The 20,015-nt window shown below is 33.9% G+C and overlaps 1 protein-coding gene across 5 annotated transcripts in view; it reads right to left on the bottom strand.

The window, feature by feature from the left end:
• The window catches only part of CNTN4 (contactin 4), a 1,178,424-nt gene that overhangs the window by 498,095 nt on the left and 660,314 nt on the right, over positions 1–20,015 (bottom strand). The window lies entirely within an intron of this gene.

Here is a 20,015-nt window from a genome sequence, read left to right as displayed (position 1 = left end):
GCATTACAGTATGAGGCTATGAAAACTCATACTATCAGGAACAATCAATCAATCCACAACACTTACAATGTACCAGGTGTTATGCTGGCAATGGGGAACTACAAAGGCAAAAATAAAACAGTCTCTGGCTTCAAAAAATCTTACATTTAATCTGGGAGACAAAACATTCATATATTAAACACAGAAATAGGTATTGATAATTGTATTAAAAACTCTCAAATGAGGAAACTTTCCCTACCAGTGTAGATTGTTTGATAAGACAATTGAAGAGAATGTCTAGAACCTTGAAAAATGTTATAGATTAATTTGTACATATCAATCTATATCCACATCTATATATCTATCTAAACCACTGTAAGCATAATTAATTCAAATGGTGTTTTTTGTTTGTTTTGGTGAAGTAAGACTTTGGGCATATTGGTTGATCAGGAAAAATCTGGTGTAGAAAATAGTTGGAAGGAATCATAGTTCCAGTCCAAACTCTTATCTCTTTTGAAATAAAATTTTTATTAATGTCTTGTTTCTTGTATTATTATCATTCCCCATTTTCTTTCTCCTAATCCTCCCAGAGAGCCAATCCCCACGGCAGATAGTATTGTTGTTTTTAAAAGAAAAAAAAAGCATAAGCAATTGATACATTGAAAAAAAGTTTGAAAATATGTGCAACATGTAACCTCCCATCAACACAAAGAAATGACCAACCCCCTTCTTTTTTAGCACTTGAGGATATTGAGGATATTTCAGAGATGAAATGATTTGACCAGTATCATAGCTAGTACTCTCAACTCAATCCCACTAACCCAAATTGCTTTTCTGAGCATAACTTGAATTATACTTCAAAAGAAACTAGCAATCAGAAATAAGAAAGAAGTAGTTTTTAGATAAGGGGGGTATTTAAGACTTTAGATAAGTCCATGCATGAACATAAAAAATAGAAATCCTTTTGTCAGGGTAACTTTTATTACTTCTTCTAAAAGTTCTTACCTACCTTAGCAGAGAAATAATATACCAACATTTTTAAAGCCTCATCCAGTGGTGTTACTTATCTTTGAAAACTAATTCTTCATTCAGAACACATATTCTGGGTTCTGCTTTTGAAACTCTGTGTCATGGCCCTTATCAAAAGTTATGACTTGGCAGTGACCTAGCTATATTTTTTCACAATATCCCCTGAAATCTTGGCTTGTAGGTAGCAGCAGTCTGAGAAAGATAGTCTGTCATGGACAGGAGCTGCACTGCTACTCTGGACTTAGGAGGAAACACATGTGATAATAATATTTTACATGAATTAATTCTCCTTTTATTTTTTTATTATAGCCTTTTATTTACAAGTTATATGCATGGGTAATTTTTCAGCATTGACAATTGCCAAACCTTTTGTTCCAATTTTCCCCCTCCTTCCCCCCACTCCCTCCCCCCAGGCAGATTGACCAATACATGTTAAATATGTTAAAGTATAAATTAAATACAATATAAGTATACATGTCCTAACAGTTATTTTGCTGTACAAAAAGAATCAGACTTTGAAATAATGTACTATTAGCCTGTGAAGGAAATAAAAAATGCAGGCAGACAAAAATATAGCGATTGGGAATTCTATGTAATGGTTCATAGTCATCTCCCAGAGTTCTTTCTCTGGGTGTAGCTGGTTCATTTCATTACTGCTCTATTGGAACTTATTTGGTTCATCTCATTGCTGGAGATGGCTACATCCATCACAATTGATCATCATATAGTATTGTTGTTGAAATATATAATGATCTCTTGGTCCTGCTCATTTCACTCAGCATCAGTTCATTTAAGTCCCTCTAGGACTTTCTGAAATCATCTTGCTGGTCATTTCTCACCAAACAATAATATTCCATAATATTCAAATTCCACAATTTATTCAGCCATTCTCCAATTGATGGGCGTCCACTCAGTTTCCAGTTTCTGGCTACTACAAAGAGGGCTGCCACAAACATTTGTGCACATACAGGTCCCTTTCCCTTCTTTATGATCTCTTTGGGATATAAGCCCAGTAGTAACACTGCTGGATCAAAGGGTATGCACATTTTGATAACTTTTTGAGCATAGTTCCAAAATGCTCTCCAGAATGGCTGGATGTATTCACAGTTCCACCAACAATGTATTAGTGTCCCTGTTTTCCTACATTCCCTCCAACATTCCGCATTATTTTTCCCTGTCATTCTAGCCAGTCTGACAGGTGTGTAGTGGTATCTCAGAGTTGTTTTAATTTGCATTTCTCTGATTAATAATGACTTGAAGCATCTTTTCATATGTCTAGAAATAGTTTCAATTTCTTCATCTGAGAATTGTCTGTTCATATCCTTTGACAATTTATCAATTGGAGAATGGCTTGATTTTTTTATAAATTAGAGGCAATTCTCCATATATTTTGGAAATGAGGCCTTTATCAGAACCTTTGACTGTAAAAAATATTTTCCCAGTTTATTGCTTCCCTTCTAATCTTGTCTGCATTAGTTTTGTTTGTACAAAAACTTTTCAATTTGATATAATCAAAATTTTCTATTTTGTGATCAGTAATGATCTCTAGTTCTGCTTTGGTCATAAAGACCTTCCCCTTCCACAGGTCTGAGAGGTAAACTATCCTATGTTCCTCTAATTTATTAATAATTTCATTCTTTATGCCTAGGTCATGAACCCATTTTGACCTTATCTTGGTGTACGGTGTTAAGTGTGGGTCAATGCCTAGTTTCTGCCATACTAATTTCCAATTTTCCCAGCAATTTTTGTCAAATAATGCATTCTTATTCCAAAAACTGGGGTCTTTGGGTTTGTCAGACACTAGATAATTAAAGTTATTGGCTGTTTTGTCCTTTGAACCTAACCTATTCCACTGATCAACTAGTCTATTTCTTACCCAATACCAGATGGTTTTAGTAACTGCTGCTTTATAATATAATTTTAGATCTGGTACAGCTAGGCCACCTTCATTTGATTTTTTTTTCATTAATTCCCTTGAAATTCTTGACCTTTTGTTTTTCCATATGAACATTACAGAACAAAAATATTCCATAACATTCATATACCACAATTTATGGTTGGGTAGTATATTTTATCATTGCTCTTCTGGAATTGTGGTTGGTCATTTACATCATGACACTTTAGATTGATCAATTTATTCTTAAACTTTTCAAGAATAAAGGGGCACAAAAATTCTGACCTGTATAGTTCTATGTGAGCAGCACAAACACAAATCTGTAAAAGTTAAGAGTCCAGATATGTACTTTTTATGGTAACCTGCCAGTTTCCATAAGACTTTCACTTTCTTAATCAATAGTGATGCCTCCAAACCCCAAAGCTTGTATCCTGATGCAGGGATGGAGAATTCCACCAAAGTAGGTCCCGTTTGGGTCTTGCAGCTGTTACTCTATTCATGTCTAAACAAATATCTGGGCATATATCTGACTCCAAAGGCAGCCACAACTCTTCTTTACTAGAACTACCTACCTGCAGAATGTGCATCTTTTTAGGTATCACTAATTTTGGTGAAATTTAGGACACATAAGTGGATAAAATGCTGGATCTGGAGTCAGGAAGAACTGTATTCCTAAGATAAGTGCTAGCTGTATGACTTTGGGCAAGTCACTTAACCTTGTAGCTTTTTAACTTAAGACCACTTACATGTTCATAATAAGAGATATTCTCCCTGTAAATTAATAGAAGGAATAGTCGACTTTATTCCCCTTTGCTTTGTGGTGCACGGAGTATAATATCATTCATATTTTCTTGGTAGTTAATAAATGATTCTGATTATTCAATGATAGCAACCACCAGAGTGATATCACTAATGTCCTCTTTAAGATCATTTCAAATTTATAGTCTGTGACCATTCCATCTTTCACAATGTAGAGCCAGCCCCCTTTAGCAAAGGTTATCTTGGGATTTCATGTGAATAGAATGGTTTGATCACACAAAGAGAAAAAAACATTTGTTATAAGCCAACAATACAAAATGATTGCTTAAAATTCTCATGCAATTAACCTAAAATGATGTTCAAAACAAAAAAGGTGATTGATCCATTGTGTTTTGCTCATGCATCTAACTCTGGGATTCCATGTTTTAAAAGGAATATAAAAAAGTTAAATGTTGAAAGGATGAAATCCCACATAAGGAATAGTTAAAAGACAAAACAAACAACAAATAACAAAATAATATTCAGAGAAGAGCTAAGGAACAACTAAATAGGTATCGGAAAATATTTGCAGGACTATCACATAGAATGAGGAATAATAGTGGGAAGTTAAAACATGATAGATTTTAGCTCAACAGAAGGTAGAACATTTTCACAATTGGAACTATCCAACAATAGATTGCTATGCTTTACAAAATAGTGGGGCTTGAGTAATGGGAAAAGCAAAGCAAACCTCCTGCCAGGAACTTCTATAAGGGAAGTAAGACTAGCTAGATGCTTTAGGGGCTTCTTTCAAGTGAGATCCTAGATTTCTTCTTTTATAGTTAAGAAGAAAAAAGTCCTCCCTTGTTTTTACTATTAAAAGCAAAAAGAAGTAAAGAAACAGGAAGGAGTAAGATTAACACTTATTTTGATACATGCCCATCTGTTTTGGTTTTGGGAAATAAGGTCAATCTTCTCTCAGTTCAATCCTGCTTAGAATAGATCTACTGAGAATTTAGAACAGTTGTTTTCTCTTTGATTACCTTCTTGTGAAGAGCTCTACAACATGAATTACCTGAATTTATACAGTTATGAAATAATATTAAATGAACTTAGTTTCTTTTATGTTGTCAATAAAAGTAATTTATCAGGAATTTTGTTCATTGTTACTTCAGTGAAATGTAGTACTCTTTTAACATGCTACACAAAAATCATAAATTAAGCAAGTAAAATACTGCTTCCAAACTTCCAAAATTTTCTTTTATATTGAAGTTTATTTTCAATGCAAACCAAAAAATTTTATAAGAATCTTAATTTACTTGGCCAGAAGTGATACTGTAAACCATAGTCCTCTGAGATACCTTGAATCTTGAAACACCAAAGCATCCAGATGAAAAGTGAAAAATTCAGTTAGACATATGAATCCCTGGTCTATGCAATGTCAAACATCCAGATGTTTCCAGATATATTTGATGTCATGTGGACAAAACACCCAGCTGACTTAACTCTTCATCAAAATATTTTGGCATCATATAAACACATCTGGTATATACATTTAGAGAATTCAAACTAATTGGTAACCTAAGCAAAGATTAAATAGTAGGACAGAGAAGAGATACATCTGCTTGGAAAAAATATAAAAATCTAATTTAAATTATGTGAATATTGTCTTTACTTCTCCCTTCTAATAGTATCACAGTCAATTGTGATTTGTCCATGTATATACAGTTAGCTGCTCACCCAGTATACAGATGCTACTCCTTGCAAAATTTATTCAAACCTCATGGCACTTCAGTAATTCTAATGACAGAGTTTGTGGAACTGCTTTAGAAAATGGAAAACATTTGCTGCCAATCCAGAAACGAGAAAGATCATGAAATAAATTGATTGTTTGGCTTTGAAGAAAATGGTCTATCTTCCATAAAGTCATTTGATATATAGGATTAGCATGGAAGAAAGTCAGCTTGGCACAATGGATGAAGAACTATCACTGGAGCCAGAAAGCCCTGAGTTCATGTCCCATTTCTGACACAACATAAATATGATTTTGGGTAAGTCATTTCATCTCTTAACAATCTTGCCATATGTTTAAAAGTTGCAGGGAAAGCGTTAGACCACATTTGAAGGGGAATGTCCTTTCTGAACATTTCTTGCACTAATAGCATCACAGATCCATTTCCTGTCCCATGAAAATTTATATGAGACTATATATATGTGTGTGTGTGAAAAGGGGTATATATGTATATACATATACATACATGTAGTTATATACACATGCATATACAGTGAAGCATATCTAGCAGGTACCAGATCCTAAGCTGCACTGTAGGAAAATGTTAATTTTCTCCTATGCCACCTATATTTAGAAGTAAAAATCAGTAACAGAGAAAATAAGAAAATAATCATTATTTTCAGAATTTTAGTATGGATTTTAACCATAACCTATCTCATAAAAACATAATCTATGGCCTCTTCCTTCTTCTGAGAATGTTAATCAAATTAACATTACTATTCCTGGAAAAATTGCTTGCCATTTGATGGTCCTATACCTCCAGACACAATCTATATGCCCTTAATGACCAAAAAACCCTTCATTGGCCATCACTCTCTGTCCTCATTCCTTTCCTTTATTGGCTCCCTGAAGACAAAACCTCTCTTGCTTTTAAAAATTTGAATCCTAAGTGCTCAACACTCATACACTCAAACACATATATATGTATTTATCTATGTATGTATATGTATATGTGTGTGTGAGAGAAAATAAGCGATAAATACTTAGAAAACTTTAATTAAAAGATGCTAAAAAAAGTCCAAGTATTTTTCTCTTATTCTTATTCACTTGGCATACTATACAAATGAATGAAAAAGCTTGAGGAAGTTTCCAATGTCTGCTCTTATATGGATGGTTGATTTGAAACTACTACCATTAGAAAAATGCTCCTATGTCTCCTTTAACATAAAGCAGCTAGATTAGCCAATTATTCTCTTATGACTCTGCACACACAGCCTTCTCCTTCCATAGCCTAGAGTAATAGTGTTTAACAGGGAGCGCCTGGCCTTGGGTTTCCCTTTCTTATTTGCCTGATACTCCATGGACAGCCTACATATAAATGGTACCCATTATTGACTGCCTGAGGAAGTTAACAGGGCCTGTTTCTCTGCTATGTCACAAAAATCTTAAGTACTTATATGTGCCATTTTAATGAAACATGCATTTTTACAAAGGAGTTATATGGCATATGGTAGCACTGGGGCTCTTTGTGATTCACCCAACCAATGAATTGGAGTCTTAAGTTTAAGTGGTTGAAATATTTTTGTTGTTATTTTTTGAAAACCTGTCTCCTTATTATAAGTCTGAGTTAAAAGGAAAAAATAAGTTGAAAATGAACTCAGACCTTTTCTGCTTGTATAAACAACCATTATCTTTGTAGGTGAATGGAATCATTTGCTTTGGGGCTGCCTAAGGATGAATTCAACTCCAAAGGTGTGCACTTCTGAAAATGTGGGTTTATTAGAATAATGACAGGGAATGCCTAGTAACAACTAAGCTGTTGTACTTGCACAGCTCAGTGAATCTAAAAGTGCTTCAAAAATATTCAGAATAAAACATAGATGCCAAGGCAATTTGCAGTGCACATTCTAGATAATCCAATGGATCTTTGATCTCATTCATATTGGTCATCCTTTCAATCAAGCAGATCATAGCCCATCTTTACCTTCTCCTCCTCTGTGATATATTTTTCTTACCTATCCAAAGATTTACAATGTGATGTCTACTCAGTGAATTGGAGGCCTTCATTCTCTTCTTTTCCACACTGTGTGGATATTATTAAAGTACATGGACTCACTATTTCACAAAAATTGTTGGAAAAACTGGAAAATAATGTGTCAGAAACTCGGCATGTCTCAGACCTATATCTCACATCCCATACCAAAATAAGATCAAATTGGATGCATGATTTGGGCATAAAGGATGATACATAAGCAAATTAGGAGAGCAAGGAATAATTTATATATGAGATCTTTAGAGAAGGGAAGAATTTATGACCAAAGAAGTAGAGAACATTATAAAAGGAAAAATGAACAACTCTGATTACATTATGTTAAAAAGTTTTACACCAAAAAAAAAAAAAAAACCCAGTAAAAAGATTAAAAGGGAAGTACCAAGCTGGAAAAAAATTTACAGCCAGTGTTTCTGATAAAGGTCTCATTTCTAAGACAAATAAAGAACTGCATCAAATTTATAGGAATATGCCACTTACCAAATGATAAATGGTAAAAGGTTATGAATAATTTCCAGATGATGAAATTAAAGCCATCTATAATCATACGAAAAAAAACTCTATATCACTATTGATAAGAGAAATGCAAATAAAAACAACTTTGAGGTACCACCCCCCCACCTCTGAAATTGGCCAAGATGACAGGAAACGACAATGATAAATATTTTAGGGAATGTAGGAAAACTGGGACACTAATGCATTGTTGATGGAGTTGTGAAATGATTCAACCATTCTGGAGAGTGATCTGGAAGTAGGCCCAAAGGAATATTAAACTGTGCTTACCCTTTGATTCAGTAGTGCCACAATTGGGTCTGTATTCTAAGGAAATCATACAGGAGAGAAAAGGAGCGATGTGTGCAAAAATGTTTGTAGCAGCCCTTTTTGTGGAAGCAAAGAATTGGAAATGAGTAGATGCCCATGAATTGGAGAATGGCTGAATAAGTAGTGGCAAATGAAGCTAATGAAATATTGTTATTCTATAAAAATGATGAATATGCTGATTTTAGAAAGGCCTGGAAAGATTTACATATATTGATGCTGAGTGAATCAAGCAGAACCAGGAACACATTGTACATAGTAACAGCAAGAATGTGCGATGATCCACTATGAAAGGCTCAATTCTTCTCAGTGGTTCAGTTATGCAAGACAATTCCAATAACCTTGGATAAAAAATGCCATCTATATACAGAAAAAGAACTGTGGACATGCTATGTTCACTTTTTTCTGTTTTTTTTTTCTGTCCCATGGTTTTTCCCTTTTGTTCTGATTTTTCTTTCCCAATATGATTCATAAAGCAATTTGTATTAAAATTAAATAAAAAATAAATATATGGATTTTCTTTAGTCATTCCTTTTTCCTCTTACATTTCATTCTCCCCTCTTTTTATCTTCTGTTGTGATATGGGAGCCACATGCCTATGGCTGCTGGACTGAATCTCTTCATGTGAGATGATGATGATGATGATGATGATGATGATGATGATGATGATGATGATGATGATGATGATGATGATGATGATACAAGGAGACTGAAAGGCAGTTGCCATTGTTTGACCTTTCTCCTCTTCCCTCTGTCTCCAATTTATTTCATTCCCAGTCCACAAGCAACCGCTGTGTTAGTCAAGGCTGCTTTGCAACTCCTTCAGATGTTATAATCCACAGCTGTGCAGGCTCTCAGAGTATTGACCTGCCCCTTCACTCAGGCATGGTCCTTAATAATCTTCTCATTTCCTTTGCTCATTTTCTCTTTTATGTTCTTCATAACTTAAGTTATAATAGTCACTTAATGCTTGGACTATCTTTGCTCTTTGTAATAATGTTGGGGCTAGCTTTCTGAAGGGCCTTGGGACCTGTCTTGGTTTCAGCAGAATAATAACCATGAGAATAGTCAGGAATAAAGTCCAAAGTCTTTATTGTCTCCTTCAGTCTCCCAGTCTGAACCAGTCTCCTCCATAGTGCAGGAGGCAGGAGAGCCACCAGGAGGCTGATCAAAGATAGAATGTCTCTCTTCCAGTCCTTGTTAGCCTTTATATACCTTATTGTAATTACATCATTACAGCATACTGATTATGTGTGAACTTAGAGAATCATTGCATCACCATGCTAAGTATTAAGTATATATTTGAACTAGAGACCTATCATCTCGTCAACACCTAGTTTCAAGTATACTTACTTCAAGTATACTTCTCCAAAGTTTAGCCCTCTACAGCTCTTCAATTATGTTTCTTTGATGATGTAATATTTATATAAGCATAAATATCTATATTTATATTATATTTTTTTGTTTGTAACATGTTGCACTCTGCTCAGATCTATTTTGTGCTTCTCCATTGCCTTTTGTTAATTATTAATTTCATTGTATTTCAGAAAATATAGCATTCTCATGACTCATAGTCATATCACATCCCTGGAAGAATAGGCTCATATGATCCTAGCTATAGATATGGAAGAGAACTTAGAGGCCATCAACTTCAATGTCCAAATCTTACAGATGAATACATTGAGACCCAGAGTCACAAAGATAGAAATTGACAGAGTTAAGATCCAAATTCTAGTCCTCTGATTCCAAGTTCTACTATATTATTTCACTATTAAAGAGTTGGGCCTTGGTTTCAGTAACAAAATTATAGTTATTAGAAGAACTGTTTAATTTTTTAAAGGCAATCTAACTTACTCTTTTGTACAATTCTGGAGCCTCCTCATAGTCCATTTGCAATCTCTCTCTAGGATATATGAATGGAAGGTTGAAACCTATGGATTGTTTCTCTCTGAGTGGCAACATACAGACATACATACACACACACACACACACATAGAGAAATAAACATTGGGTCTTCACACGGCAAAGAACATGGGAAAAATTCCATAACTAATAGCTGTTCATTTCGAATACTGAATATTTTAAAGACCTCTAAATATATAACTCTGTAGTCTTTTCCTCCTGGCAAGTGGCTATAATTTGAGTAAGAATCTGGCTTTCAAGTCAGTGAGGATATTGGTGAGAAAAGTTAGAGACAGAACTATTAACAGGGAGGAATGAGCCCTAGGAATAAGGGATACAGAGGAGATTTAAGTTTCAGAGTTGATATCTTGCAGTATGATGAGCTTTGGGAGTTTATGAATTATAAGAGAATATCCCTGGAGGCACATATGGTATCAGGACTGAATAACTATTGGCAGAAGTATTGTACCTAATTAATAAAATGCTGTAGCTTTTGTACTAATGACAATAATCTTGCCAGTGCTACAAGTTTTCAAATATATATATATATATATATGAAATATGCTCTAATCTGGCATATAAATTACCTCCAAACCATTTCATATACGAGTCTTTGATTAATTTGAATCGATACTTCTATTGAAAATCCAATGCAAATATTTGGACTGAAGTAGTTTTAATAGAACATAAAAGCCCAAATTTAATCTGATTATTTAAAGGAGAAATAGCTTTCCATTGATCAACTTCTGATATTCCTAGACATAAGACAGTGTTAAGGAATATGAATGGTATAATCTCCTCTATTACCTTCAGGGTCAACTATAAAATCCTATCTTTGGCTTCTTAACCTGACCTTTCCTCCATTTCCAATCTTTTTTCACTTTACTTCCTTCCATGTATCTTATAATTCAGCAACACTGGTCTTTTTTTTTTTTTTTTTCATGTTGCTAACACATTCATTGTTCATTTCCCAAATTTATGCCTTTGCACTGACTGTATCCCATATCTGGATTGATCACCATTTTCAGTTTTATCTCCTGGATTTCTTTAAATTCAGTTATCTCACTTTCTGTAAGAGATCTTTCCCAGGCCCTTTCCCTCACTCTATTCCCCAATCATGCCTTCCATCTGGAATTACCTCCTATTTACACTGTACATATATTTCTTTGCATATTTTTTTAACCTTGAACAATTTAATAAATAGTTGCTGATTGGATATCTAAACCATATAAGGAAAGAGTCATTTATTTTTCACCTCCTCCCATCTCCCTTTGGATGGAGTACAAACTGAAGAGGCCAAAATGCAGGTAGCAGGAGGGAGACGTGAAGCAAAAGGCTCGCATAATGCAAAATCTTGGATAATTAGATCTTAAAGAAAAGATATATGGCTACATTTTCTCTACTAATAGATAATCTTGTTAAAAACTGAAATGCTTCCATAAAATCACTCAGAGAATAGAGGACTACTATAGGATTTGTCTGTAGTCATTGCTAAAGAGAAAAGAAAAAATTCAATTTTAAAGCAGCTTTGAAAGTTGTCGATTATGTATACATGTTCTATTCTCGTCTTATTCAGATGTTTATAAATCCACAGAATTTTACAAAAAATCCCGCATCGAGTTGGGGGAAAAGAAGGAAGAGTAATTGATCAAGACAAATTTTTTATACATTTATACATTTTTATCCCTTCATTTAAAATATATGAATTAATTTTGTTTCTGTTTTTTTTTTTTGTCTTGGAGCTTGTTGATATCCCATATGAAAAGGGAAAAACTATCTATGAGCCAGCTTTGGAAATTTTACACATTTTTTTTTCATAGAATAATGGAAAGTTTTTATGATTATACGGAAATAAGAAATAGCAGTACAAGAAGCCTAAATGTACAGCAAATCTTTGGTTTGGGGATGAAAGAAGGCGCTGCCCTTAAGAAGCAAAGTTCACATCATAGGAAAGGCTTGGTATTAATTATTATTTCTAAACCTAGGTAATAAGCCATAACTTAAATTATGGAGGAGAAAGAAGAAGAAATGAGAACCAAGAAGAACATGAAAGAAAAAAAATTGGGGGGGAAGAAATAAAAGAAAAAATGGGAATGTTTAGAATTTCTGTATTTTTCCTTGATGCTCTGTGTGAGTCCCTGATTTTGTGATGTTGCTACTATAAGAGCTAGACCTAGGTCACAAAAACAAAACAAACAAAAAAGCAAAGGTGTTCTAATGTCCCTGATTTATTCTCAGAGGTGCATTTCTGAGTTCTTAAGTAAGACTTGCCTCACAACTGGAAGAGAGGGACTCATTTCAGCAACTCGGACATAACATATATCATCTTCATTTATCCTTATCTAAGCCTATCATAAGATCCGTCTCATATAGTCATAGATCTTGAGCTGGAAAGGACCTCAGTGTCAACTATTCAAGAGATTTCATATTATGGATGAGGAAACTGAGGCCCAGGGAAAAAAGGAAAATTTGCAATCAGGAATTGATTTCATTTGTAATAGAAAGTACAAATGCTAAGGACTCCCATAGAAATTCAAATATTGTTCTCCTCTCTTCTCTTTCTTTGCCCTGTTTGTAGTAAATTACAAATAATGAAGACAATAAAGAAGAGAAGGATATCCTCCCTTTTTTTAGTGGGAAATCTTTGGTCCAGAGCATCTTTCATGATTACATTTTGATGGTTGTAAAGGAAATAATATGAATTGACACTTATATAACACTTTACAAAGAACAAAATACATTACTATATTAAAGCCTTTCAACAATGTTGTCAGGCATCTAATAAGGATATTGTCACCCCCCATTTCAGAGAGCAATAAACTAAGACCTAGAAGTTAAGCCATACTTATATCCCAAAGAGATCATAAAGAAGGGAAAGGGACCTGTATGTGCACGAATGTTTGTGGCGGCCCTCTTTGTAGTGGCCAGAAACTGGAAACTGAGTAGATGCCCATCAGTTGGAGAATGACTAAATAAATTGTGGTATATGAATATTATGGAATATTATTGTTCTGTAAGAAATGACCAACAGGATGATTTCAGAAAGGCCTGGAGAGACTTACACGAACTGATGCTGAGTGAAATGAGCAGGACCAGGAGATCATTATATACTTCAACAACAATACGATGATGACCAGTTCTGATGGATCAGGCCATCCTCAGCAACGAGATCAACCAAATCATTTCTAATGGAGCAGTAATGAACTGAACTAGCTATGCCCAGAAAAAGAACTCTGGGAGATGACTAAAAACCATTACATTGAATTCCCAATCCCTATATTCATGCCCACCTGCATTTTTGATTTATTTCACAAGCTAATTGTACAATATTTCAGAGTCTGATTCTTTTTGTACAGCAAAATAATAGTTTGGTCGTGTATACTTATTGTGTATCTAATTTATATTTTAATATATTTAACATCTACTGGTCATCCTGCATCTGGGGGAGGAGGTGGGGGGTAAGAGGTGAAAAATTGGAACAAGAGGTTTGGCAATTGTTAATGTTGTAAAGTTACCCATACACATAACCTGTAAATAAAAGGCTATTAAATAAAAAAAAGAAGAAATTAAGCCACAGTCACACAGCTAGTCAGAATCAGAGGCAGGATTGAAAATAATTGTGGATTCAAGTTCATGGTCTTTTCCACTTTTCCATTGGCTACTTTTAAGCAGTTATGTTTGAAAATCCCCTTCTAGTTTATCAGGATGTACTAATTTAATATGAATTATTTGAGAAAGTACTTCACAGAAAAGTAATAACCCAAGTTAGTAAACCAAAGACAATGCTATATAGTGTTGATGGAATCTGATTTTTGCATGTCTCTATGGACACTAGGGATTGAAACATCATAGCATATTAATAGAGAACTGTGGATTTAGAATCAAGAGAATAAAAGTTTGAAGCCCTTTACTGATACCTAGGATATTTAGGTTGCACAGTGTCCTGAGCACTATAGTCAGAAAGACTAAATATCTTGACTACAAATCTAATTCCAGATAATTACTAATTATGTGATTCTGAGCAACTCACTTCTTAACCCTGTTTGCCTTAATTCATCATCTACAAAATGATCTGGAGAAGGAAAGCTCTTTAGTATCTTTATCAAGAAAACCCCAAATGGGATCACAGTGTGGCACATGAACCACAAGCAGTCATGTATATATGAAAAACCACTTGATCTCTCTAAGTCTCTGCTATTTTCATACAACTGAGGATAATAATACCTGAATTATCATACCTTAAAGGGCACAAAGTGAACCACCATATGTAAAGCTCTTTGAACAGTCTAAAGTGCTATGTAAATGTCAGTTTAAGTAGTGATGAAAATGATGATGATCATCATGGTGCTATGGTGATGTTGATGATAATGTTGTTGCTGATGATGATGATGCTGGTGCTGATGTTGTTAATGATGATTTTGTTGGTGATAATGATATTGTATCATGATGATGATAATGATGAACCTTTAGTACTTCGTGGAGCTATTTATCTGATTTGCTTTAGCCAGATAAAATCAATACATCAAATAAAATATCATTTATATATATGGACAGGGTGAATGAATATACAACATGGTACATGTGTATATATATTATAAGCATATAAGTAATGCATATATGTATGAGAATACTTTGTCAGATAACATTCACAAGCATTACACAAATAGGATAAATAAGAAGACAACTTTATGAACAATTTCCCAAAAAAAAGTTTTAGGATAATTTATTCTGCTATTTTATACACACAGACACATATTTTATATTTAAATAAATACATCTGTGTATATATCTATGTGTGTGTATTTAAATGTATATGTGTCTATATTTACATTCATAAACGTAATCCTCTCATGTACATATGCGTGTGTTTATATATGTAATGTAAAAAACTTTGACTGAATTATTCAAAAGCTTTTAGAAAAAAAATTCTCAAAATGATTCCCTCTCTTTCCCCGGTCATGTAACTGCTCAGTAACCATGCTATAATTTGACATTAGATTATCACCTTTTGAGCTGTGTGAATTGCTTGATCTTGATCTGAAAGAAGTTCTATTGGTTCAGGTAAGAGTAAATTTAAAGCTTGCAGTCTTTAAGAATTCTGAATTTTGAGTAACTACAGTTCTACAGACTCTCAGCCCAATCATTCATTCTCCTTAAAAGTTGTTACTCAATTCATTGCTTCTTCAGCTCAGATTTACCCAAACACTTTTGTTTTGACATGAGTTTCTTCGCCAACAGTACAAGCACCTTTCTGAAATATTAATTTGCTTCTGGTATACATGTCATTTAAAAGGAGATAATAGAGTTGGAATCAGAGAGTTTACATTGATTTAAAAAAAACTAAGTAAATGAAACCATGTGCATATTTGCATTTATACCCTTTTTGTTTATTGAAATTATGTCTTTTTCATTTTAGTTTTTTTCAATGTGTGTGGTTTCTTTTTATATATTTACTATGTTCAGATAGCTCAGTGGGAGACATTATTACATTTGCACTGTCTCCACTGTAACTTTTAAATATTTTCTTTTCATTATTTTATTAGATCCAATTCAATAAATATTTATTAAGCACCTATTGTGTGCCAGGCACTAGGCTAAGTTCTGGGCATACAATTAATCAAAAGGAAGACTGGCCCTGATCTCAAGGAGCTCACAATTTAATGAAGAATATAATAAACAAAAGTGGTAGGAAAGCCAGGGATGGAGGGGGAAGACACCGAGGGGTACCCAGAAGGAGGATGTAGTCTTTAGTGTAGTTGAGACTGGGCAGAGTAGCTTACTTATATGAAGTAGAGAATGTGCTAAGAGTTCAGTTTTTGCCCTCTATGAAGGAAGGCATTGAGAGAACTTTCTCACTTAAGAATCTCAACAGGTTCAAAACTGAATATATCCAATTAAACCCAGACCCATCCCATATTTATGAAACAAAATAAATCTCTACTTCCATATAGTCTCTTTTGAGAAGTGATGATATACTAACTTTCTCAGTCACTCACATTTTAAAATACAGATTAGTCTTTGTTTTTTCTTCCTACCTCTGTACACCACCACTTTCCTTCATACAATTCTACTTCCAAATTTCATTAATTCCATCTCTGCATAATCATTCACATCTTTCTTTTTTTACTTGCATTTCAACCATATAATTTCAGATCTTATTTCCTCTCTCCTAGGCTATTTTACACTAAAACCTTAAGGAACTAACTGATAGAAAAAAAAAAGAAGTGAGCAGAACCAAGAAAGCAATATGCCTAATTACTACAACAATGCAAATGAAAAGTACAATAACACATACATAGAAGCACACACACTCAAAAGGCAAGTATTGCCTAAAAGGAAAATTATGAGAAAACATCTCAATTCAACTCCTTTGCAGAGGTCGGAAATCCCCAAATGTTGTGCATCAATCAATGCATTAAAATCTGAAATCTGCTTTTCTTCTCTTTTTCCTTTTGAACTTATAAAAATACTCATCATTATATGGGGTAGCTCTTGGTAGTGAGGAGAAAAGAATAGTGGGGGGAAATTATTGTGGTGTAAAACAACAAAAGGCATAAATAAAATACACACAAGTATATATATGGAATGCATATATATATATATCTGTACATATATCCTACATAAGTGTTGTTTTATATATATATATATATACATATATATATATATATGTATATATATATATATATATATATATATATATATACACATACACACACATATCAGGTTAGAAGAAAATAGTGGAATATAAAGGAAAAGAACCAATATATAAAATAAATGAATGAATTAGCCTAGGAGTTTACAGTGAGGACTTTGGCACTGAAGAAGAGTATTTGAAGAAAAGTCATTAGAATATCTATGTGCCAGATTACATCAAGAATGCAATCTTTTTAAAAAATTTAACCAAGGGAAGTTGTGAGTTGTGTAACTATAAAATAATACAATTATAAACATATAACACATAAACATTCCTATATTGCTCATACCCCTACCTTTTAACTTAGCATAAAATGCTTCTTTTTGCCCCTGCCATTCAGGAATAATGTAAGCAGAGATATCCCTGGGAAAATATGGGATTCAGGGTAAACAATACTTTGTTATTCTCCTTCTTTCTCTATAATATTTTATGTAGATGAAGGAGATTTAAATAAATAAGGCAGACTTTAAGGAGAAAAGAAGGAAAAAATGGCATAAGAGGGACAGATATGATGAAAAAAAAATGCCATCAGGAAGTTACCTCCACTTTTATCAAGTTAATCTTGGTAACTGGACTGACATGATGACAGTGGGTATATTTGAATATCTCCTATTGACACTGCCTTTTTTCAGTTTTTTTTTTCCTGGAATTAACTATTTATCTCTATGAAGTTTTAGAAGTCCTCATTTCTAACCCTAACTTATATATTCTCCCCCGGAGAAGATTAGGTTTGACATACTATTGGTCCTTACCCACTGAAACTATAGCATGAGCTCTCAACAGTCTACTTATTTTTATTAGTCAGCAAAGGACACAATTTATTAAATGCCAAGGGTCATTTCTGTACTCTATAGGAAAAGAGATAAGTTTGTCAAATTGATCAGGGGAGCCTTGTCTATATATGTTGTGGAATTGGTATCAGGAGACCTGGTTTTTATTCTCAACTTGGGCGCATACTAAGATTGTGATAATTAAAAAGGCATCTGTCCTTACAGAGACTCCTACTGAAGCATGTATAAACTGAGATTGATGATAATGATACTGCTTACCTTTTTTTCAGGAAGTGTTTAAGACTTAAATTGCTGTTTTAAAGTATTAGTGTTATTCCTAACCAACTTCCATATCAGCAGAGAATCCTCTGAAGTACAAAGTCTGGTCAAATCAGGCCAATTTGATATATGTAATATAGCACTAACACAATGGAAAGGACATTGACCCTGGTGTTTAAGACCCTGGGCTCAAATTCCCAACTCTGGCACATTATCTACATGATGCTAGGCAAGTCATGTCAACTCTCATAATCTCAGTTGCCTCTTCTGTGAAATTAGGATGTTAAGTTAGCTGATTGCTAAAAATGCTTTTCAGCTTTAAATCTTTGATCCTCTGACCCCATGTCTGTGATATCAAAGAACAGACAACATATAACCTGTTCTAAACAAAGACTGGATCAAGATAACTAGAAGAGCCCAGAAGAAGAGCCTTAGGGTAATGTAGGTACCAAGATGAAAATTATGCCCCTGGAAAGAATGTCATTTTCCAGTATATAGGGCCACTTAACATTCTTTATATTAGCAGCTTCAAGACACGTTATGGCACATGTTTGTATCCCAAATTCCTTCCTAATTTACCTACTTTGATACAATTGAAAATTCCAGGCTTTTCCAGATATAATATATGCAATTCTAAGTTGAGAAAATCTTAGGTAGACATTGACACAAAAATTCTTTTTTTAAATTTGTTTTATTTTTATTGTAATAAGTATTTATTTTTAATATATATTGCTTTATAAATCATGTTGAGAGAAAAAAAATCAGAGCAAAACGGAAAAGCCATAGAAGAGACCAAAAAAACAGAAAAAATAAGCGAACATAGCATGTGTTCTATAGTTCTTTTTCTGGATGAAGATGGCATTTTCTGTCCAAATTCTACTGAGATTGCTTTGGCTCACTGAACTGTTGAGAAAAACCAAGCTTTTCATAGTTGATCATTGCACATTCTTGCTATTTTTGTGTACAATATATTTCTGGTTCTATTTGTTTTCCTCAACATCAGTTCATGTAAATCTTTTCAGGCCTTTCTATAATCAGCTTGTTCATCATTTTTATAGAACAATAATATTCCATTACTTTCATGTACCATAGCTTGTTCAGCCATTCCCCAATTGATGGGCATCCACTCCTTTTCCAGTTCTTTGCCACCAGAAAAAGAATTGCTGCAAACATTTTTGTACATGTGGGATTCTTTTCCCTCCTTTATAATTTTCTTGGGATACAGACACAGTAATGACACTACTGGATCAGATCCCCAAATTATTAAGTATAATGTTAATAATAAGCTAAAATTCATCAGTTTGCCATGTACGTCTGCATGAGTTTGGAGAGAGGGGCAAATTGAAAATGTTATAATCCCTTCTGTTTTCTGTCTGCAGATAAATTCTCAAGAACATTGCTGCCCAAAGTTTTGATCACCTTGTAATATTTTTAAATATTTCTGTCATCTTTAGCAAGGATTTCTCCCTTTCTTCCATGGTCAGGATATTTCCAAGGCATCGACAATGCCTCTTCTGACTTGTATGTTTCCTGCATTTTCAGCCAAGTTCTGCCTTTTAACTTAGTTATTAGTTCTCTCCTTTCTAAATCTTTCTCCCATTCTAGACTTCATTTCATGGCCATAGTTGTGACAGGGCACCTGGGAAATGGGGAATCGGCTATCTGGCAATAGAAGACTTTTCAATTGGAAATTCCTCAGCAAGTCAGTTTCTTATAAAGAGAAACAATACAGTAGGCAAAATTTTTTAAAAAAGAAAGAAAATGGTGGTTGCTACAATTGGGCATTTGGTTAACTGTGTATATGAAAGCTAATAATTATTAGACGCTCTTCTGATATTAACTGAATATTTGTTATTTACAATAGGACAGATAGTAAGTTCTATGCTTAATGTTTGGCCTGAATCACTTATTGTTTCAATTCTCCATCTCTATTATTGGGGAGAGGAAGAAGGCAAAGGCAAAGGAAAAATTTGCAGGAAAGAAAAAGAATTCTTAGAATAGAAACAGTTTAGCTGGCTATATTAAGGGTTCCTGATTTTCAGTCAGATTATGTAATGCCCATTTTACTGAGCCCTCACCATCCTGGTGAGGACTCAGAAATGCTTCAGTGAGGAAAGATGTTTGGTGTC

The sequence above is a fragment of the Sarcophilus harrisii genome, chromosome 1 (assembly GCF_902635505.1).
Source record: "Sarcophilus harrisii chromosome 1, mSarHar1.11, whole genome shotgun sequence".
Lineage (NCBI taxonomy): Eukaryota > Metazoa > Chordata > Mammalia > Dasyuromorphia > Dasyuridae > Sarcophilus > Sarcophilus harrisii.
Note: the sequence above shows the minus strand (reverse complement) of the source record. Positions and strands in the feature narration are given on the sequence as shown.